We start from the raw sequence: 23,813 nt of genomic DNA on the forward strand, positions 1-23,813 counted from the left end.
GATAAGAAAATAAATATGATCGAGGCGCTATAAAGTCACGTGTTGTATGTGATCTGCTAAGATGACAGAGGAGAAGGTGTTAGGGTTGTTGTTCGAAGTGCAGGGCTCATGCAAGCCATTGTTTATAAGTTCTGGAAGTTTAGTGTATGAGGTAGAGAGGGAGATGGAGCTATTGGAGAAGAATGGCATTTTGGCATATTTCTCCTGTCCACGTGGACAACAGCTACCACACAAAAACGTTTACATCTTGCAGAGGTAGAACCAGAGATGGGGAAAGTTTGTGGACATAAGTGATACAGATCAAGTTGTTGACAGCGACTGGTTAACTGTCACGCCACAACCCAGACCAGAGCCCAGGCCGCACACATGTACAGGCCCATCTTCAGGAGAACAGTGCGCTGCACCCGTCGGCTCTCTTCCAAAGAATTTTGATGCTCAGGTATATTATAAGCCAATTACTGAGAATAATTGTACTGTTATCCACCTATCAATGTAATCCCTGAATACTACAGATACAAACTGAGATGGGGGAAGGTGGGGATTTGTATCCTTAAAAATTACAATTCCTATACCCTACTGTGAAGTATTTGCAATACAAACCATCACATACCTCCAACAAATTCCCCAGTAGCGAAACTGGGGGCTAGGAGGGGAAATGCACACAATTCTGCTAATGTAATCTATACTCCAACTGTAAGTTGGTTCTATAGTGTGCTTCAGTACTACAAATGTAGTAGCTAGCATCCAAGAAATGTTCTGAAGGCACACACTGTAACACTGGTGTGTTAACAAATCCCCCACCACCTCGGGGAAATTTAGCAATCAATTTCCACACCTTCAACTCACATCTGTCGTAGTCAAGCATTACATTGATAGGTGCATTAATGCAGATTTATGAATCTCAGGTGCGGGATTAGAAACGGAGCAGTGAGAGTGTTTTGCTCCCAACTATGCTTTGTTTCTGGCCACAGTTGGTGGCAACAATCCCCAGTTGAAAACCAATACTCGTCAGCATAGTATGCTAGCTGTTAGAAGCATAAACGTTCTTTCACCTCTATTTCTTTTCCTTGGCAACTACCATGCCATATGGAGGAAGTTATGCAACCATTTGCGTAACTGAGTTAATATGTAAATGGATTTATAAAAGTTACAGACATTTTAAAATAAGGAATAGGGATCACTGAAAAAAGTTACGATACAGACTGGATCACTGGAGTTAATAAACAATAATTTTGGCTAAAAGTCCACTAATCCCTATTTTATCTCATTTGCTTGGATTGAAGTAAACAGAGTCAAACGGGTTTAGTAACCACAAACCTTGTTGATTTACTAAAGTAATCTCTTCATGGCTCTTTTCAGCAATCCCTATTCCTTATTTGAAATTTTAAAGGTATTTATTTCTTGTATGTGTGTGCTTCATAGGATTTGACTTCAAGTGTTACAAGGATCTGTGGCCATGTTGGGAAACCCAGCCAAGCACACAGTGAGGTGCTACATGAGCTTTTTTCATTATCGTCATCTTCACCAAAGAGAATTCAACTGTCAGATGCATTTGATCCCACACAGCCTTGTGTAACTTTAGCCCAGCAGAAAAAGAAGAAAGGAGTGCGTTGCAAGCCAAGCAAAGTTTCTGTAATTGTTGTCGAGGATATTAGTAAAGGCATACCTAAAGGAAAGTATCGGAAGGAGCTAGGTCATTCACAGTGAATTGTTGTGTTGGAAGTTTATCGATTTATGTCACCACTTCAAGTCAAAAAAGCCATCCTAGAAGCTTTCAGCCATCTTCCACTGCATACTTTTCAGTACCTTGTTTGTTGTGACAAGACCACTTTAGTGCTAAATTCCAACCAAACTCAAGATGGAAATGCAATAATTAATTCAATTCAAGCTGTTAAAGGATCTCTATACATTTTAGAGTGCAAGGAGTCTGCTGAAGTAAGCTTTCATTTCTAAGTAAACCATTTAAATTACAATGTACATTTGCAGGATACCGGGGATGACAACATCGACTTACCACCAGGACCTACAGCTGTTGAGGTTGTTGATTTAACTGAACAAATGTCTACAGCTATGGTTAGAATTGTAAAGTTATATGGTATTTGTGGTAACTGTATTTTCATTTGACATTACAGTCCAGCTTGTCGAAGCAGAGCTCATCCTACACCCAATCAGGATTAGCCCATACTGCGTTGGGTGCAGGTCAGTCAACCCAAACCCAGACTGGATCAGGATTGTCAAGCCAAATCCAGACAGAATCAGGATTTTCAACCCACGCCCAGTCAGGTTATAGACGTCTCGAGGACAACCAAAGTGATGATTACCGCCAGGTTACTGATACTGTATGTGATAATTGCATTTAAGTTGTCTAGCTGATTAGGTTGATGTAGACTTACAAGAGTTCAGGCAGATCAGAGCCCAGCAAGATGCTGAATATGAAGAATCACTTGCCATTGACAGACATAAGGTTTGTAATATGCTATACCCAATTTTGTTACAATAATCTTTTAAGGACAAAGATGCTAGAATGATAGCCCTAAGAGAACAGGTGCTCTTTTATATGTCTTTTTTATGCTCATAATTGATTCTGCACTTGTTATTTAGAAACTTGCTGATTAGAGAAATCATTTGAGACCAAAGTTTACCACCCATCACAACCTTCCACATTCTATTGTGATATCGATCAGGCTTCCTGACAATACAAAAATTGAAAGAACCTTTAGTATTGATCAATGCACAAAGGTTAGTTTGTTTTACTTGTCAAAGTGTCCTCCTAGTTTTGGTGTTTGTTAACAGACCTTGTATGAATATACGTTTTGTGCTGGAGAAATGAATGAGAACTTCTGCATTGAAACTGTTGCTCCCCGCAAAGCAATACCTTGTGATTCTACAGCAAAACTTGATCAGTGTGGAATTAATTGTTCCTGCCTGCTAACTGTGTGTTATTCAGATGATGTTGACATCTTGCAGAGTTTGTCTGAGGTATGTTATAAAATCATTATCCTTTTCTCTCATTTAACAGCTCTGTGCTTAATTTAATAAGGCGTATGCCAACAGCTGGCTGAAGGCTAGAGTGCACCTGGCTTAAACCCACCCACACGTAACTAATGTAAGCTTTGCTTTTAGGTCAGGGGTGTAGGAAAATATTCAACTTATGGGTGCCCAGTGGTAAAGATGAAGACCAAAAAAAAAAAGTAGTGTGACTGCTCTATTAGAGTATCTTGATCTTTTCAGTAATATATACTATAGCACAGTGTGCTGAGACCTGTTAGTTACACCACTGGAATTATTTATGGGTGCCCAGACACCTATGCTTCCTACGCTGGTTTTCTTATTGAATTAGGGCTGTACCAATACCAACTAATACTCACCTTGAAAATATCTGATAGTGCAAGTAACAATTAAGTACCAATTTCAAGTACTTACTTCAGAGCTGCACATATTGATTAGTAACACTGTACAAGATTTTACATAGTAATATAATAAAGTACCCTATTCACCTATAAGGAAGGAAGTTGCTGAAATACAAACCAATGTAGTTCCTAGTCCAGTACTTTTGTGTTCTACTACTGTGGCTGAATATGATGTTACACTCAAAAGTACAAGTATTGAAATAAAGCAGTTCATGGCGAACTTCTACCTGATTGTTCTATTAGAGTTACTGACTGATCTGTTGTGTATTGATCCTTTTTTTGGACGTGTGCGTAGAGCTTTGGTTTGAAAATGTAATGGACAGATGGAATATAGTCCAGAAGATATTTCTGTCCATTATTTGCAGTATGATTCAGGCACACTTCCTTACAATAACAACCACTGATGTAACTGATTTCAACAAAAATCTTTGAATCTTGCTGGTATTGTCAACATCAGTCATTGTGGCTTGTGGAGTGAAGAAATAAGGACCATGTACTAGATAAACAAGGTGTGTGTATTGGAATACCAGCTGTTTAGTGAGTTGTTGTTATTCCAGAGCTTCCAGTATCATTTATTGACTGTAACTATGCACGGCACCCTTAAAATTCCAGCAGACCAGCTATATTCCTTTGTTAATGCACTAGTACATGAGTAATGCACTACTTATTCTGAATGTGTTATTCATTAATAAAGGGGTCAGCAACAAAAAGGGGACAAGTACCATTTAAAAAATTTGGTAACCATATATGGTGGACATTAAATAGAATTTTGTACATTGAATTTTAAGTAATTTTTCAAAATAAATAAGACTTTTAATAAATACTTAGTAACAACTTTATTCACATGTCTTAAATGCTATTCCATTTTTTTTGAAAACTAAAAATCCAAAATAGCGCATGTCCCCTTTTCCCACAGACCCCTTCATTTGTACTTGTTGCTTGACATGTGTAGTCAATCATGTACCACGTTCTATTAGTTCGATCATTACTACAAACATAGTAATACATAACCACAGTACTATTGTCATATTTTTGTAGACCCCAATAATGTTGTATGTATACCAAACGAAAACTAAGTTTGGTTAATTCCCTATAGTATATCGTATTCACTGGGCACATGGTTTTCAAAGTAGTACAAAGCACACATCACTTTTTTTTTTCTTTCTTTTTTTTTTGCAGAGTGGCAAGCCTTCCAGCAACCCAATTGAAGAAACCTTTACTTCTATACTTAAAAAGGGTAAGGGTATGTTTCAATATTAAAAATTTTGTCATTAAGTAATGAATTCTTTTGTCATTTTAGCTGATGCCAAGCGTATACAGTATTGTTTAGAGAAATTTCCTCAACCAGGCCAGGCTCACACTGTGAATTGTGCTAAAATTTTTGACCATGTTAAGAAGCTCAGTCTTCTGTAGTGAACAATTTCTTAAAGAGTTCCCAATCTACATTGAGTTTGAAGATGAGATGGCAATAGACACTGGAGGTGTGCATCGTGACATGCTGTCAGCATTTTGGGAAGAGGCATACAAGCATTTTATTGATGGAAGCTGTTTACTAGTGTTCCCAGTCTACACCCCAACATGGATGTGTCTTTGATGCCAACACTGGGCCTTGTACTTTCACACGGCTATCTTGTTAGTGGATTTATGCCTACTAGGATTGCATTCCCGGCCCTGGCTTCCATTCTTTTAGATTCCCTGATTTCTTTTCCCACAAGCATGTTGATAGAAGCTTTCACAGAAAGTCTCAGTGTCTGTGAGGCAGGGGAAATAAAAAAGGCATTAGCAACAGATAGTTCAAGCTTTTCTAAAGCACAGAATACCATCCAGTGCCAGAAATAACAGTCGGCCATCGGCCATTTTCTGAGCAAAATCACGTTTTGACTGACTATTTGGAGGCTTGTTCGGTCAAATGTCCAACAAGCAGCAAGATAGTTGGTAAAAGCTCACAAATTAAAAATCAAGCAAGCTATAACAGATGTCACATTAAGGTGATAGCATACCTCATAGTGCTCAACATCCCAGTGATGATGGGGGCCCATAGGACATTACCACATGACCACAGACAACAGTATTCTAATATTTTGGTGCACACATTGGTGGATTTAACCTTAAGTTGTTTTGTGAAGACTTCGGAAGATTGAAAGCATTTAGACAATGTACATTAGAGGATATTCAAATCTACTGAGTGAAGGAATTTACAGCGACTTGTGTCTAGTTTTTGGCGGGATCCAGTTGAGCCACATTGACCAGGAGTGATGCCCCCTTCCACGTTACTGACATCAGAGATATACCAAGCGATTAATCTTGAAGTAAAATAGTGGAAACCAGCAATATCAGATGATAAATCACATCATAATCGTGTCACATGGCCAAGGGTAAGCTGGCTCGACATGGATAACATAAAGGATGGTAGCGGTTGTTGCTGTGGCCGAATCACAGTTATGTGGTGGTGTACTGGAGCACGTTTCTTCTAATGGTGATGAGGTGTGGCTATTACCAAAGTTGTGGCGTTTAACCTGATAGATGTTTGTAGCTCACTTGCTTTATCTTAGTCATTATGCTGAAAGGTAGTTAGTCATAAGTTAGTTAATGCACACATTTTTGATTAACAAATTTAATAGAAGCCCATATGAAAATGGGCTCTTAAAGTGTATGTGGTGGAGTTAGAAGTGTTTCTAGGTGTTCCATATGCTGGTGACCTGTGAAGGATTGCTGACATGATGTCCAATAGTATAATATCCGGTGATGCTGTCCTCAGAAGCACATCAGCTACATACCACTTGCTGTTCTCAGGAAACAAGATGGCCAATCAAATCTGGAAATGACCTACCAAATTTAATCTTACTAGGACATTTGACCAGTCAATGATGAATTCTTATTTCTGGCACTGCCATCATGTCAATTCTTAGCCGTTTTGGGTGTAGAGTGTGTCCTACTCCACAAAATATCGAATCAGCCACAGCAAGCACTGCGAAATTTGTATTTCAAATGCAGCCAATGGCAGCATATTCAATGATTACAAGTGGCATTCCTTTGGAAGAACGACAATTTTGGTAGTCGTATTTTTTAGAAGAACTTCACTCATTGTATATGGCTGCCAATGCTACCCCAGCAAAAGTACTTGAAGTGCTTGAAGTACCAATTTTCAACAATGAAGCCGAGGTTTCTACGATTCACTACAGGAAGCTCAGCCTTGATGTCTGGACCTATAGTGGTCAGCTTCAACTCAAGTGATGGCATTGCCCGCTTACCAAGGACCCACACTTGTGGGTCTTCTCTTGAGCTGTTAACCAACTATTCCTATCAAGATTTGAGGATCTATTTAGTTCAGTCCTCAACGATGAGCTCAGTTGGGAGATGCATGTCAAGTGACTGACAGGCTCAAGACTGTGACATATCATTTTTTTTTTGATTTATCAAAATTGTAAATGTTGTTTAAACATCAAATTGAATACTTAATTATAAATGTCTTGGTTTTGTGATACAGTGTCATATATAAAATGTAGAGTCTTTTCATACAGTTCAATTCCATGATTCTCACTGTCATTCAGGGGGTTGACTTCCTGCTGCAATAATTGAAAGTGCTCATCAGTCAACCTGAAAGAGATTTGTGGTATTGCTACTCCCTCACTATCTGAGTCACCTCCAGCAAGACCATCCTCTAAATCTACACCATAATTAACAGGCACTTGTTCAAAAAAATCTACAGCAATTAGTCCCGATAGCCGTAATCTTACTGCTCCAGCAACAAAAAGTTGATTGGGAGACTGATTGTGCTCTGTTCTTATACCATGATTATTCCAACCATCTTTAAAGGCTGAGAGGCATCGGTTAATTCGAGGAACATAGACAAAGTGCAAAGCAAACAAGTGTACTTCATTATCAGGGTTCAATATACCAAATTCGTCCAGGAAATAAAACAATCGGTAAAATAGTTTGGTGACACACTCGTGCATGTCCTTCCATAACCTTTCTATTCGCTGGTTATGAACAGAACTGCCAGTCATTATACTAGAGCGATGAGCTCCGCGATTTTCCAACATATGTTGGGAAACAATTTGATTTTCACCCCCTTGATCTGTTCGCACCCGAGATGGAAGCCCATACTCAGAAACTGCATGTCAAAACAACCTGTATACAGTTGTGGCTTCATTATTAGTTGAACATTTCATAAATGTAATCATTCTACTGTATCCATCTATCCCTGCGTGAGTAACTATTGATCTATATATCTATATATAGATATATATATATATATATATATATATATATATATATATATATATATTGATATATATATCCATCTGATAAGTTTATGATGGCCATGTAATACAATATATAAACACATGTACTAATGCACCTATCAAAGTTTTGCCCCACCTACCCACATGTGGGCAAACGAGGGGATTAGACCAAAATTTCAGCCCCAGTTGTGGGGGTTTAGACTAGGTTTTAATACAAGACTGAGAAATTCAATGACGGAAGGAGGTGATTAGACATACAATTTTGCCCCAAGGTAGGTGAATTAGACTTGGGATTTGGTCAAATCCACCCCTATTTCCCCTCTTTGCCCGCATGGGAGTAGGTGGGGCAAAACTTGAATAGGTGCATAAACTTATGGTAAAGGAAAGAGTTACAAATGTAATTAAGTACTGTAACAATGTTTCCCTTACATTTTCTACATTAACTTTTAGCTACACACTATATGTACCAATATGCCATAGTGAATTGGGTCCAGGGACAGAGTATGGTCGCCTGGAAGTAACAGCACCTTGCCATCGAAGTGCTGTATTTATTGGGTCTGTTGCCCTTATGGCACTACGAACACGGGCTCTAGGGATATTGTAACCTAATGATCTGAGATGAACCATCACCATGGTTTCACCTAGTTGAGGAGAAGATCTCCTTAAATCTGACAACAATATCTTCAGTTGACTATCATCTACTGTTTCAGTTGGATCATCAAGAAGTCCATACTCTTGCTGCCTCCTGAATATAGTCATGCTAGACACTCCTAGCAGTGATGCTATATCAGTCCATGTGAAATGAACAGATCGTAAATAAATCAACTGATCTGCTGTCACTGCAAAACGTGGTCTTCCTCTTCTTATTGCATCTTCTGATGGGGCTCTATATAAGCCACTGACACTGGTAATCTCTCTCTAACATCAAGGTATCTTTGCCATTGTTGGCACAGCGATGTCAACAGAAGGATCAAAGATTCTAATTCGCTAACATAATTGCTCAAAATGCTTCTGTTTTGCTGAGAAACTGATGTTATTCCATCCTGAATATGCTGTTTTATACCAGACACAAAATGAATGTACATAACCATTCTCTCTGAAGCATACTGAGTGTATCTTTCAGTACAATTTCCTAAATGTCTATCTGACACTTGAACAAACGAGCTAAGCTCTTCAAAAAATGTTTCCCATCCCCATAACTCGTGTTGATCCATCGATGTAATGCTAAGTGCGCATTAATAACAATGCAGTGCAAGCGCCTAAAGTAAAATTACTCAACTTAATTGGACACGAAATAAGTTTTATTTCGATACGAGATAACTTGTTTATTTAGACACTATATAGGAAGTTTATATAGAGACGCCATAAGATTTCTTATTTGGACATGAAATAATGTTAATTCGTGACGAAATAATTCAGTTATTTTTGTTACAAACGGCGTTCCATAGGCTAGCTACACATGTACCTCAAATAGTTGTTAGTAAAACAACATCTGCTACTGTATATGTAAGAGTTAAACTACTGCAGTGAGTGCTATATGTCAAGCACGTAAAAAAGTAGGTGCAAGACAAATATAGTATGGGGTGAAGCTGAGTGCTACATTTAACGTATAGCATGAGCCTAAGCAGTATTTTAACTGTTATAAAGAACTATAAGCTTGAGGTACACACACAAGACACATGATAACTCATGAAGTGGTCTTATCACTAGTAGAACAGGTATTGCACACCGGTGCTGCACCTACATTAATTGTTTTGTGGACTTGGATCAGTCTAGTCCATCTTCTTAATGACTAAAAGTTTAATAAGCATATTTCCGTGATATTCCTAGGACTTGTCAGTTTATGTGAACAAAATGTAGTATCATCAAAACCTTAAAGTATGTCTTAAATCCAGTCTGACCGGTTCAGTCAGCTAGGATCATTAACCTAGGCTGGCTTGGTTGATTGGTTGTACTGGCCAGAAAAGGTAACTAATCACTCAAACCATGCTATTAGACTGCAAATAGGCCTGGCAGTTCTATAACTACCTCATATGTGGCCATCTCAGCAAAAACCCGTCTAGTTCATACAACTTCTGAATTTCTTTTTATTTTCTCAGCATTATCAGCATTGTTTAAGGAATGGTTCATCAAAGTTTCAATTGATTGTGGTGAGTAGTTTTGGAATTACAGCACTAGACAGTAGGAAGAGTAAGGAAATCGATTTGTACAGTGACTATACTAAAAAATAAACTACAAGTGCCTACATTCACAGCTATAACTTCCATTTGGATTGGCTTACAATGTTCACCATGGATGGGCAGATCAACCAAGGTTTAGTTTTAGCCCAGCAGTTACTTGCACATAGGCGTATGAAGGCAGTTTTATTGAAGAAGCAGCAATTATTTTGCTTACGTCTACTGCATCCAAAACAAACGCACGTGACACAAAAATCATTGGGGTTACAAAAATTAAACAAAGACTTTCAAACTCCCCATGAGTAGGCAATTAAGATGGTGTATGAGTTTAATTGATTTGAGTCTTCCTTCTTTGAGTAATGGCCCTATTAAAACTTTCTTTGCAAAATGCGTAGCTAATTTCACCATTTTTTTTAAAATTTCATTTTTCTCAAAATGTATGCTTGTGTGAACTAGACGGGTTTTCACTGAGATGGTCACATATAGAATTGTGGTCTATCAAAGTGTTCTATAACTGTCCAATACTATTATAGAACAGTTGCATTCTGTATGGCTTTTTAGAACCATTATTTGCTTTAATCGACCCTCCCATGCAAGGTTCTATGCATGCCATTCTGCTTAATCTATAATAAAGGCTTTGTTAGCATCATCCATGCAGTACCTGATTTATTTATTTATTTATTTATTCATTTATTTATTTGTTTATCTAAGTGACTGCAGTGCTGGGCAATAGCAAAATTTTCACAAGACAATCAACAGTATTGAAAATATCACGCTAACGATGTGTATCACGATAGTATCTCAATGACAGATTAACAGTTAGCTGCTGGTACAGTTGAGAATATTGTGAACAAACTTGGTAATTTATACATTGTTTACACCTCATTATTGATCCTTTCTTATGAAAAGATAAGAATGTGGTTCATGAATAGAACTACTTATTACTCATTTAGAAGTGTTACATCCATCACAATAGTGTAGAAGCTAAATATCTCACAATACTCAATATTTTTTTTACTATTGCTCAGCTCTACATGACTGCTCTATTAGAGTATCTTGACTGTACAGTATTTCATAAGAGACTTACTTCCAGCCTTCTTACATTATCTTGCCAGTGCCCTCTCTTCAACAGGCTGAAGAACTGGTGAAACCTGGCATTAGTGTTATTAATAAACCACCTGTAAACAACCATGCAGCTGTGATAAAACACCTGTAACCTGATTAATTGGCACTACCCGTTGTACATCTGCTTTGCAGCCCATCATCTCTCTAGGATCTGACATCTCTATCTGATCGATGAGCAAACCACAGAGTGAATACATCCCAGTGCAATGTTGTTTTGATTGGTGTTAAATGGAATCCTCGTACCATTTCACTCACCAGCACAGAGAGGCATAATTATTATGCTTGTGTCTTTGATCAACATAGATCATAATTCTTGTATTTTCCTCAAGCATTAATTCATTATTTATTAATTTAATCATTATTATGTAAATTTGTTATTATCTATTGTACTTGGCTGTAAATTATTTATTTATTCAGACTCGATTTAAGCTGTTTTGGGTGGGTAATAAATCTCATATACTCCACCTTGTTTTCTAATAATATACTCCACGCCTTCAGGCATAATATAACAACAATTCACAATACTATATCAGAGATTTACAGTATTAATGTAATTGTGTACAATAATAACCATATGCATATTTTATACAGATAAAGATCAGATAAACTGTAGCAGCTAGCCTTCTTGGAGAAGGTTATAGATACTGATGAACAATTAGAACACAGGGGCAGGGTTATTTGAAGCACACTCAAGAGATAGATGATGATGCACCTGTCCTCCTGCGTTACATGCATATTATGTTGTACATTATTTGTTGCACTGAAATTCCTCTTCTCATTGTTCAAAATACTTGACACTTTTTCTTGTTGGTGAGTTGAGGTTCTCTGTAGCTTCGTACAGCTTCTGTGCTACATAGAATATCCAGTCCTTTCTATTTTTTGTTGTTCATCCACATCATGTTGGTACAGTCTGGTTGTAATAGTAGCTCTACGTGAGTGGTTAGTATAGTATCCCACCATTCCAGCACTTTTGCACATTCTACCAATTGTTTTTCTAGTGTAGCATGACCAACTGGTGTAGTGGAATACCACAAATCTGTACTTGGGTTTTTAAGTTGTTGGAGATAAAAGCTATTAGATGGCCGTTCAGGTGGGCAACGGCTGTTGTAGAGCTTATAAAGTAGAACAAAACATCTTTTTAGATTTTCCAAGTATGCATGGTGCATAACAATTTTTGTCTATTTTTTCTGCCTTTCAGTCCACCAGGATTGTTTTTTGAGACATCATCTTTATACAGTAGATAAGGCTTTTCCCCTGGCTTTTCAATTAGTGTAATTTGTGATGGTCGGTGTTGCAGTTGTCTGTGTTCTTTTCCACCTCGCAATGCAAAATATAACCCATTCATATATACCATTGTGCTTAACAGAGGCTGACGGTTGCCACCACCAAGGATTTCCTTTACCCACATGGCTTCTTCATCCTCACAATTAATGACTTCAGCTTTCCTCTGCTTTGTTCCCAACCCTAATGCTTGTAGCCTTTTCATTTCAGAGTCCAAAACATTTCAAAACTTGATAAATTCTTTATCTTTGAATATGTCAACATTTGTTCCACTTATCCTTAAGTATCTCAGGATCCCACAGCATATGTGGTGTAGAGTGTTGGGCAGAAATTCTGTTCCATTCTTTTTCCGAAATTCCAGAATAAAGTAGCATATCCAGTGATTTAACTCATATCTTTCAGGTATGGTATTATTGTACCTGTACTTTTTCCTCTTGCAACTACCCATTCGTCCCAAATGGAAACGTAGTACTTGGTATCTTTCTTTGTACTCTCAGGAACTGTGCTTTGTATTACTTGCTCAATATTTTCCACACTAAGCGCAATGCCAAATGGCCTGCTTTTTGAAGCAGTTGAAGTTTCTTGGTCATTAGAGTCTTCGAAATTCTCTATTGCTCTTAAGAGTAGTAAGTCCAGTTCATCTGCCACATTATCACTACCACAAGCAGCGTGGCTGTTAATAGGTGACGTATCCTCACTGATAAAACTAAACAACTTGTCACTTAAAAACTCACTAAGGCTAAGTTTAGCCTCCATTTCATTTCAACGATAACTCTATAGCAATCAACCAATGTATATTAATTTTATCCAATGATAATGTGAGTTCCTTTTGTGTGATATACATAAGCTATGAATGATGATGCCAAACAAGCACTTAATTATATCACACGCACATTGATGGTTGCTAAGGTTACTGTAAGATTACCGAGATTCGTGAGAATTGTCAACCTCTCATTAATGATACCAAATGAAAGAGGTAACTAAATAGTTTGTAGAGTAAATAGAGTCTAAATTAGTTATACGGACACAATAATTATGGAATCTACGGAATTTATAAACCTGAAAGTCTGAGGCTGTAGCGCACGAGCGCAGCGAGGGTGCTACTAAGGGCCTGAGGGTTTATAAATTCTGTAGACTCCACATTGTATCTGTATAACTATTATTATATAATATTCAATTATTAAACAGGAAGCACAGCTGTAATTCCCAGCAGAAGTATATCAAGATGTACAGTAGAGTGTCATGCAGCCCAAGAAGCAGATTACAATACTGTTAGTATATTGACAGGAAGAAAGAATACGTCATTTTCATGCATATGTAGCTCCGTGATCTCTTATTAGGGCTAGGCGGTATTGAAATTTTACTATCACGATATATCATGGGGAAAATATCACGATATTACTAATTATCACGATATTTTTTCATATTTTGATAGATGCTCTACTATGAAACTACACCTACCTACACAAGTGATATAACCTGCAGCAACATGATGGATGTGCAAAAATACATGTACATGGCATTAACCATTTATTGAACTATGCATGGAGATATAGACATTAGCTAGACCTACAATTAAGCATGGAGAGGATGTGTCTTACACACCCAAGTGAATGACATAAATTCAGAAGTTCTACAGATTCCCATCCATGACTAAATGACTGCTAACTATAGCAACAAGAGCTCATTCACACATGCACATTTTATTAGCTATAATGCCACAATGTGCAGAAATATTTTTTCCTCAATAAAAATGCAAAATAATAAAGTCCCTTAAGTAGCTACTTTCATATTCGCATGAATGCTCTATAAAGTTACTTGACTGCTCTATTAGAGTGTATAGGTGACTGCTCTATTAGAATATATAGGTGACTGCTCTATTAGAGTATCTCGATCTTTCCTGGAGCTAAACAGCATCACTATGTTTACAGTAGTTAGCTAATACGAATATTATTGAAGAACACCGCGATAATCACGATATCGCGATAATATCGTTTCCAAGAATTTTTGACGATACTGGTATCGTTACATCAGAATATCGCGGTTTTACGATATAACCGAGATACCGCCCACCCCTATCTCTTATCCCATTGGAACCAAAGTTGGTACAGAAGTGACCACATGGAAGATGAGTCTACATATGAAATGTGAAGAAACTTTCCCCAGCCATTTCTGAGATACGAACAGCCAAAGTTTTGGGTTTTTTTCTTCTACTTTTTCTTTTCGCACACTTTGCAAAATCTGCCATAAAATACAAACATGTACTCCGATCAAGCTGAAATTTGGCACACTTAAAGGACTCATTAATGTGAATCTCAGTACCAAGTTTGGTGGGAACCTGATAAAAGAATCATGGAGGTATAATCAATTATTTGCATAAAATTAGATCGAATATTTGTCATGTCCACAAAGTAAACCCCTTGAAGGAATGAGCTGAAATTGCTATGTAAATGGAGTAACCATCGTAGGACTGCCTTTTTGTGGTTTGAAAGGAATCTAGATAAAGACCATCGAGGTATGACATGAAACTCTACCTGTGTCACAATAATGTGATCAAGCTTTATGAATAAAAAACTGTCAGTTTTCACACCTACCAGGCAAACCAAAAAGATCTCCTTGGGATATAAACTGACTACTGGCCATGTTGTTAATCATCTCCTATACATGGACAATTTGAAATTGTTTGCCAAAAATGTGGAAGGAATTAAATCACTACTTAACACAGTCAGTTTTTTAGTTCTGATATGGGTATGTCATTATGTCTTGCAAAGTGTGTATTCAAAGGGACAGTGTTTATGCTTCTGATGGCATAGCACTTCCTTCAGGAAATACTATCAAAAGTTTATCAAAAGTTTATCACATGATGAAACTTACAAATATTTAGATGTTTTGAAAACTTTGACATAAATCATGAAATACTTGAAGGGCAAGGGAGTGCTGAATACAAATGACAAGTCGTTAATTTTATTTTCAAAGTTATCTGCTAATCATAAGTTTAAGGATATCAACACATTTGCTATTCCTGCGGTGCATTACACAGCTGCAATTATTCATTGGCCTGTAAGTATCCTTAGGCAGTTGGATAGATAAACTTGGAAACTTTTATGTTTGTTTCATGGTTTTCATCCTCGTTCAGATGTTGATCACCTGTATTTGCCATGCAAGATAGGAGGCAGGGGTCTTCGTTCAGTTGAAGATGTGGGTTTTTGAGGAGATATGCAACTTATTTCACTATGTGCAGAGAAGTGATGATGAATTAATTCTTGAAGTAAAGAGAGCAGGTTTGCTTCGTGAAACACCATCTGTCTAAGATTTCAAGTCAGCTAAATTTGATGAGCAGGGGTGTAGGAAGATATTTAACTTATGGGTGCTGAGTGGTAAAGCTGAAGACCAAAAAAAAAAGTTTCGAGCTGATAGCTGATAGCTAAAAGGTCTCATACTAATGTTGTTTACAAATGTCTGGCCTATTTGTTGTCTTTGAAAAGGGGTGTTCCTTACAGTAGTGTTATGGCCTGGCTACGCTGTCGCCTTAGTTTTTCGCTGCTGCGTTCAGCAATTGCTTTTCTCAGGGGAGCACGCTCCCACAGTGGTTGCCCAGCCAGCCATAGGGCTCTTGACCTTGCTCTGATAGAAGGTCAGGTGCCTTTCCCTTAATCCAATAAATTTTTTAGTCTTTCTTTTGGCTAGCACTTCAACATCTAGTGCTAGGGTGGTGGCAAGGGGTGCTGGATACCCCGGAGAAAAAAAACAATAAATAAAAAGCAAAAACAATGGCTGCATAATATTCTACAATATTTATAACTACATAGTTGACTACACTACTCTGAATGAATACTATGACTGCTTTATTAGAGTTATTTACTGCTCTATTAGAGTATCTCGATCGTTTCAGTAATATATAAGTACAGTGTGCTGACACCCGTTAGTTACACCACTGGAAATATTTATGGGTGCCCAAGTACCCATGGCACCCATGCTTCCTACGCCCCTGATGAGCACTTTGAACACTAACTAGCCAAACCCTTACATGGGTATTATGAAAGAATCTGCAACAATGAATAAAATCATGCCACTACATTTTATGGTTAAATAAAGATGATCTCTCTCAATTGAACCAGAAGGGTTTATTCTTGCTGCTTAAGAACATTCTTTATCTACTGTACTACACTACAAAAACATTTGGATTACATTTATTTCCTTGTTTCAGGAAACTCATGGAAAAATGATCTTTCAAAGCCTACTAACTTCCCTTGTATTATTTACATTGAAAGTAAACATATGTAAAATTGTTAAATTTATGCAATGGAAGTTATTTAGCCAAGAATTTAATTAGTGATGAATGTGCACAACTGAATGAGATGGCTAAAATGTGCGAGCTAGACTACTAGACATCAAGCAGCCATGCCAGCTATAGCTACCGATTACTGGAACAGAGTGCTCTGCGTGGCCACTCCGACTTACAGGAAGGTAGAGCTTGTATGGGGGGTACTTACCAATAATCACAATGTTACTTTGTGTGGGAGTATCAAAGGAAAAAAGTGGTCTACATTTGCCACACAAGCACAAGTGTTCTATATTGGGCAGTTATAGAACACTTTATACAAGTATATTTTGCTTGACCTTGGCAGTATTAGAAGTTTAGGACACAACATAATTGTTTGACATTTCTGATGCGCATTCATCTTAATGTATAGTTTAGTGTAGTATTCACCATGCTGTGACATTTGGCTGAATTGCTTGTGGGTACAATGATGTGAAAATAGTGCCTATCTAGATTATCATTTCATAAGATGGCTTCTAAGTCTGAGCTTTTGCATGCATATCATTGTTTACTACACATCAGAGAAAAGTATCCCTATAGTGCCATTAGCCTGCACAAAAATGTAGAGCTACTGAAGTCCAATGTTAAAGAGGTAGGTAATTTAGGCTGCTTTGTATAGTACTACTGTATGCAGTTCTACACTTACGTATTCATATTCAGTTCATAGGTTTTATTTAAAAATTGTAATGCCAAAGAACTTTAGAAATTGTACAAACTAGGTAGGTTTTCATGAGAAGGTCGCATTTAGTAGGTTAAATATGGTAACTAGGTGAACCCGTATTGCTACTACAAACTATCAAAATACAAGGAAGATTCCTAGTTCATCACTTTGTACAGCTGTACAATATTGTGTACTATTGTATAGTGAGGTTTTTTTTCTATTACCGGCAGTAGTTCACATGGGTATCTTATTTTCAATAGCATTAGATGACCTTTTTTGATTTTATATTTAATCCAATTAATACAGAATATACAGGATGTAGGGGTGGGATGAGGGTAAAAAGTAGAGACATTTCCTTACATTTGCTGTTGGAAAAATGACCCTTCCTGTCCTCAAAGTGGTATGGAAAAGATCCTAAAAGTTGGCTGAATTTTTTCAGGAAATTTGTAGAAATCTAATCATCTCTGACGAAAGGAAGCGTAAAATAATATTGTGGATATTTACATTACCTTTTCATAGTCTCAAAAGGTAAAGAAATCAAATCTGTTTGTGTAGTGGCTAATCAAGACACACGGTAGTGTGTCGTGCGGCCCAAGAAGCCGGCGCGTAACACCCGTGAGTATATTGACAGGAAGAAAGAAAACGCAATTTTTGCACCCCCGTAGCTCTGTGCTGCCTTGATGAAACACGACGATTTTTGCTGTGGACACTCCCTCCACCTTCAGCACTCCACATTCCAAATTTGAGTGAAATCGCTTCAAGAGTTCCCGAGATATGCGACTTCAAAAATTGGCTTAGTTTCTTCGTTTTTTTCTTATTTTTCTTCCTCTTTTTGCACACTTACAAAAACTGCTATAAAACGCGAACGCCATATCTGATCGCCTTGAAATTTGGCACACAGAAGGGGGGGTATAAAGGCGCATCTCTGTACCAACTTTGGCTGGAATACGATAAATAGGCAAAGAGTTATGAGCGATTATTCACGAAAAATAATACCAATATGTTGTCACGCCTACAGGGTAAATCGCGTATGGGAAGAAGCTGAAAATCGGTGGGTGAATAGGTTAACTATTGAACCTCAACCCTTTTGTGGTTTGAAAGAAATCGAGCTAAAAACCAGGAAGATACAACGAAAAAACCAACAGAACAATTACGCAATCGAGATTAGCTAATAAAACACGACTGCTTGCCACGCCTGCCAGGTAAACCGCTTGGGGTAATGCTTTGAAAATCGCTGTACAGATGGAGTTATCATCTTAGAAAGGCTCTTCAATGGTGTAGAAGAATCAGACTTAAAGCCACGGAGTTATAACACGAAATCCAACTTGGTGTAGCAAGTGCGAGATCGAGATACTCTAATAGAGCAGTCATCCTAATAGAGCAGTCACCCGAAGAGAATTCAAGAGATCAGTTAGAAACAAGTAACCTGTATAGAGATCAGCTACAAACAAGTCACCCTGTAGAGAGATCAGCCACAAACAATTCACCCTGTAGAGAGATCAGCTAGAAGAAGTTACCTTGTAGGTAATTCATGCAACTATAGAAAGAGATAATTCAGCTAGAAGAAATCACCTTGTAGAGTTCAGCTACAAAGAAACCACAATGTAGAGAGTTCAGCTACAAACAACTTGCCCTGTAGAGAGATCAGCTAGAAGAAGTTACCTTGTAGAGAGTTCAGCTACAAAGAAACCATCATGTAGAGAGTTCAGCTACAAAGAAACCACCATGTAGAGATTTCATCTAGAAGAAATTACCTTGTAGAGAGTTCAGCTACAAAGAAACCATCATCTAGATAGTTCAGTTGCAAACAAATCACCTGTAGAGAGTTCAGCTACAAACCATTCTCCCTGTAGAGAGATCAGCTAGAAGAAGTTACCTTGTAGAGAGTTCAGTTTCAAAGAAACCACCATGTAGAAAGTTCAGCTACAAACTAGTGACCTTGTGGAGACATCAGCTAGAAGAAGCTACCTTGTAGAGAGTTCAGCTACAAAGAAACCATTCTGTAAAGAGCTCATGCAGCTGCAAACAAATCACCTGTACAGAATTCAGCTACAAACAAATCACCCTGTAGAAAGACCAGCTAGAAGAAGTCACCTTGTAGAGAGTTCAGCTACAAAAAAACCACCATGTAGGGAGTTCAGCTAGAAGACGTTACTTTGTAGAGAGTTCAGCTACAAAGAAACCATCATGAAGAGAGTTCAGCTGCAAACAAATCTCCCTGTAGAGAGTTTAGTTAGAAGAAGTTACCTTGTAGAGAGTTCAGCTACAAAGAAACCATTCTGTAAAGAGCTCAGCTGCAAACAAATCACCTGTACAGAATTCAGCTACAAACAAATCACCCTGTAGAGAGATCAGCTAGAAGAAGTTACCTTGTAGAGAGTTCAGCTACAAATTTAAAGAAACCATCATGTGGATAGTTCAGCTGCAAACAAATCACCTGTAGAGAGTTCAGCTACAAAGAAACCACCATGTAGGGAGTTCAGCTAGAAGAAGTTACCTTGTAGAGAGTTCAGCTACAAAGAAACCATCATGAAGAGAGTTCAGCTGCAAACAAATCTCCCAGTAGAGAGTTCAGTTAGAAGAAGTTACCTTGTAGAGAGTTCAGCTACAAAGAAACCATTCTGTAAAGAGCTCAGCTGCAAACAAATCACCTGTACAGAATTCAGCTACAAACAAATCACCCTGTAGAAAGATCAGCTAGAAGAAGTCACCTTGTAGAGAGTTCAGCTACAAAGAAACCATCATGAAGAGAGTTCAGCTGCAAACAAATCTCCCTGTAGAGAGTTCATTTAGAAGAAGTTACCTTGTAGAGAGTTCAGCTACAAAGAAACCATTCTGTAAAGAGCTCAGCTTCAAACAAATCACCTGTATAGAATTCAGCTACAAACGAATCACCCTGTAGAGAGATCAGCTAAAAGAAATTACCTTGTAGAGAGTTCAGCTACAGAAACCACCATGTAGAGAGTTCAGCTGCAAAGAAATCACCCTGTAGAAAATTCTGCCACAAACAAATTGCCCTGTAGAAAGATCAGTTAGAAGAAGTTATCTTGTAGAGAGTTCAGCTACAAAGAAACCACCATGTAGAGATTTCAGCTAGAAGAAATTACCTTGTAGAGAGTTCAGCTACAAAGAAACCATCATCTAGATAGTTCAGCTGCAAACAAATCACCTGTAGAGAGTTCAGCTACAAACCAATCTCCCTGTAGAAAGATCAGCTAGAAGAAGTCACCTTGTAGAGAATTCAGCTACAAAGAAACCACCATGTAGGGAGTTCAGCTAGAAGAAGTTACCTTGTAGAGAGTTCAGCTACAAAGAAACCATCATGAAGAGAGTTCAGCTGCAAACAAATCTCCCTGTAGAGAGTTTAGTTAGAAGAAGTTGCCTTGTAGAGAGTTCAGCTACAAAGAAACCATTCTGTAAAGAGCTCAGCTGCAAACAAATCACCTGTACAGAATTCAGCTACAAACAAATCACCCTGTAGAGAGATCAGCTAGAAGAAGTTACCTTGTAGAGAGTTCAGCTACAAATTTAAAGAAACCATCATGTGGATAGTTCAGCTGCAAACAAATCACCCTGTAGAGAGATCAGCTAGAAGAAATCACCTTGTAGAGAGTTCAGCTACAAAGAAACCACCATATAGAGAGTTCAGATGCAAACAAATCACCCTGTAGAAAAATCAGCTACAAACAAATCATCCTGTAGAAAGATCAGCTAGAAGAAGTCACCTTGTAGAGAGTTCAGCTACAAAGAAACCATCATGAAGAGAGTTCAGCTGCAAACAAATCTCCCTGTAGAGAGTTCAGTTAGAAGAAGTTACCTTGTAGAGAGTTCAGCTACAAAGAAACCATTCAGTAAAGAGCTCAGCTGCAAACAAATCACCTGTATAGAATTCAGCTACAAACAAATCACCCTGTAGAGAGATCAGCTAGAAGAAATTAACTTGTAGAGAGTTCAGCTACAGTGAAAAGAAACCACCATGTAGAGAGTTCAGCTGCAAAGAAATCACCCTGTAGAACATTCTGCCACAAACAAATTGCCCTGTAGAAAGATCAGTTAGAAGAAGTTATCTTGTAGAGAGTTCAGCTACAAAGAAACCACCATGTAGAGAGTTCAGCTAGAAGAAATTACCTTGTAGAGAGTTCAGCTACAAAGAAACCATCATCTAGATAGTTCAGCTGCAAACAAATCACCTGTAGAGAGTTCAGCTACAAACAAATCTCCCTGTAGAGAGATCAGTTAGAAGAAGTTACCTTGTAGAGAGTTCAGCTACAAAGAAACCATTCTGTAAAGAGCTCAATAGCAAAAAAATCACCTGTACAGAACCCAGCTACAAATAAATCACCTTGTAGAGAGAACAGCTAGAAGAAGTTACCTTGTTGATAGTTCAGCTGCAAACAAATCACCTGTAGAGAGTTCAGCTACAAACAAATCTCCCTGTAGAGAGATCAGTTAGAAGAAGTTACCTTGTAGAGAGTTCAGCTACAAAGAAACCATTCTGTAAAGAGCTCAATAGCAAAAAAATCACCTTTACAGAACCCAGCTACAAATAAATCACCTTGTAGAGAGAACAGCTAGAAGAAGTTACCTTGTTGATAGTTCAGCTACAAACAAATCACCCTGTAGAGAGATCAGCTAGAAGAAGTTACCTTGAAGAGTGTTCAGTTACACAGAAACCACCATGGACAGTTCTGTAATAAATATATGTATTATATATATAATTTGTACATTTACTGATAAAATCAGAAATATTTAAGGTACATCTGCTTCATCTTTTCTTCTTCCTGTGGTAAAGAAAAAAAGATAGGTTAAAAAAGTCCCAAAGCAGGCCATATAGGCCGGCTTTGGGGTATACAAATACAAAAAGAAGTGAAATCTAATCCAAAACAGCCAAGCTGTAAAAAAAGTGTGCGGCCCTCAAAAAGGCTATGGTGAAAAAAGATGTGAAATCCAAGGTGGCGGCCAAGAAATGGCTGTGATGGTAGGTTAATGGTAAAAATTTTAATAACAACAATTCAGGTGTATTTTGGTGCCGCTTGGTCAATTGGCACAAAATTCACCTGAATTGTCGTTATTAAAATTTTTACCATTAACCTACCATCACAGCCATTTCTTGGCCGCCAAATTGGATTTCACATCTTTTTTCACCATAGCCTTTTTGAGGGCCGCACACTTTTTTTACAGCTTGGCTGTTTTGGATTAGATGTATATAGCACTAACATTTCTACCACTTGAAGGCTGTGTGGAGAGCACCTCAAAACTGTTGAGCATTTGGTATCAGGTTGTACTAAACTTGCTGTTACTTTGTACAAATTAAGACATGACTGTGTGCTTAAGTAACAAATATTCCTAGAATTGCTTTACCCAATGGTGGAATCATGATCCTGCTCCTATTATTGAGAATGATCTAGTGAAGATACTTTTGGACTTTAACAATTTTTGTGATCATATTGTCAGTGCTCGTAGGCCAGATTTCACTGTTGTTGACAAAGCCAAGAATCTTGTAACCCTTGTTGATGTATCCATTCCTGCTGATACGTGGGTTATAGAGAAAGAAGATGAGAAGATTTCCAAGTATCAGAATCTGAGAATAGAATTAAAACATTTGTGGAAAAAGAAGACAAGGATAATTCCTGTAGTGATTGGTGCTGTTTCTGGCAGGTTTAAGGACTTTGTTGATTTGAAAGGAACAAATCCTTATCCTTGTAATACTCAGAACTGCTTCAATTCTAAGAAAGTCTTTTCAACTATCAGGCACTGGCTGCAACCCGAGCTGATTGTCAATCTGACTTATTCCAATTTTGTTTTGTAAACTGTGTGTAATATATAATATTCTATGATAATTATAATAAAAGTGTTTGATTTCCTTTTCTGTAAACTGGACATGCATTAATGGTTAACCAATCAGTTGCCAGAACTCCTGATCTAAGAAAATGTGATAAAGAGTAACAATGGTGATACCGTAAATCTTCTACAAAATGCTCAATTATGGTGAGCTATGTATAATCTAATCAAAAACAGCCAAACTGTAAAAAAAGGTGCGGCCCCTAAAAGGCCATGGTGAAAAAAGATGTGAATTCCAAGGTAGCGGCCAAGAAATGGCTGTGATGGTAGGTTAATGGTAAAAATTTTAATAACGACAATTCAGGTTAATTTTGTGCCAAGACCAAGTGGCACCAAATTCACCTGAATTGTTGTTATTAAAATTTTTACCATTAACCTACCATCACAGCCATTTCTTGGCCGCCACCTTGGATTTCACATCTTTTTTCACGATAGCCTTTCTCAGGGCCGCACTCTTTTTTTACAGCTTGGTTGTTTTTCATTAGATATCACTTCTTTTTGTATTTATATACCCCAAAGCCAGCCTATGGCCGGCATTGGGGCTTTTTTAACCTATCCTTTTTCTTTACCACAGGAAGAATAAAAAGACAAAGCAGATTTTTAATACTTCATGCCTAATCCATGTCTTAGTGGTGGAAACTGAGTGTGTAAATATCACTGGTGGCTACATGTGTGATTGTGTAGCAGGATTTACCGGTGTTAACTGTACTACAGATATTGATGATTGTGATCTTGATCCTTGTGATAACAATG

At 37.8% G+C, this 23,813-nt stretch overlaps 1 protein-coding gene and 1 pseudogene across 1 annotated transcript in view; one reads left to right on the forward strand and one right to left on the reverse strand.

The window, feature by feature from the left end:
• The window catches only part of LOC136256290 (uncharacterized), a 220,142-nt gene that overhangs the window by 179,878 nt on the left and 16,451 nt on the right, over window positions 1-23,813 (reverse strand). The gene's annotated exons all lie outside the window — the stretch shown is intronic.
• LOC136256277 (uncharacterized) lies at window positions 2,571-6,567 on the forward strand (annotated as a pseudogene).

This window comes from Dysidea avara, chromosome 5, assembly GCF_963678975.1.
Source record: "Dysidea avara chromosome 5, odDysAvar1.4, whole genome shotgun sequence".
Lineage (NCBI taxonomy): Eukaryota > Metazoa > Porifera > Demospongiae > Dictyoceratida > Dysideidae > Dysidea > Dysidea avara.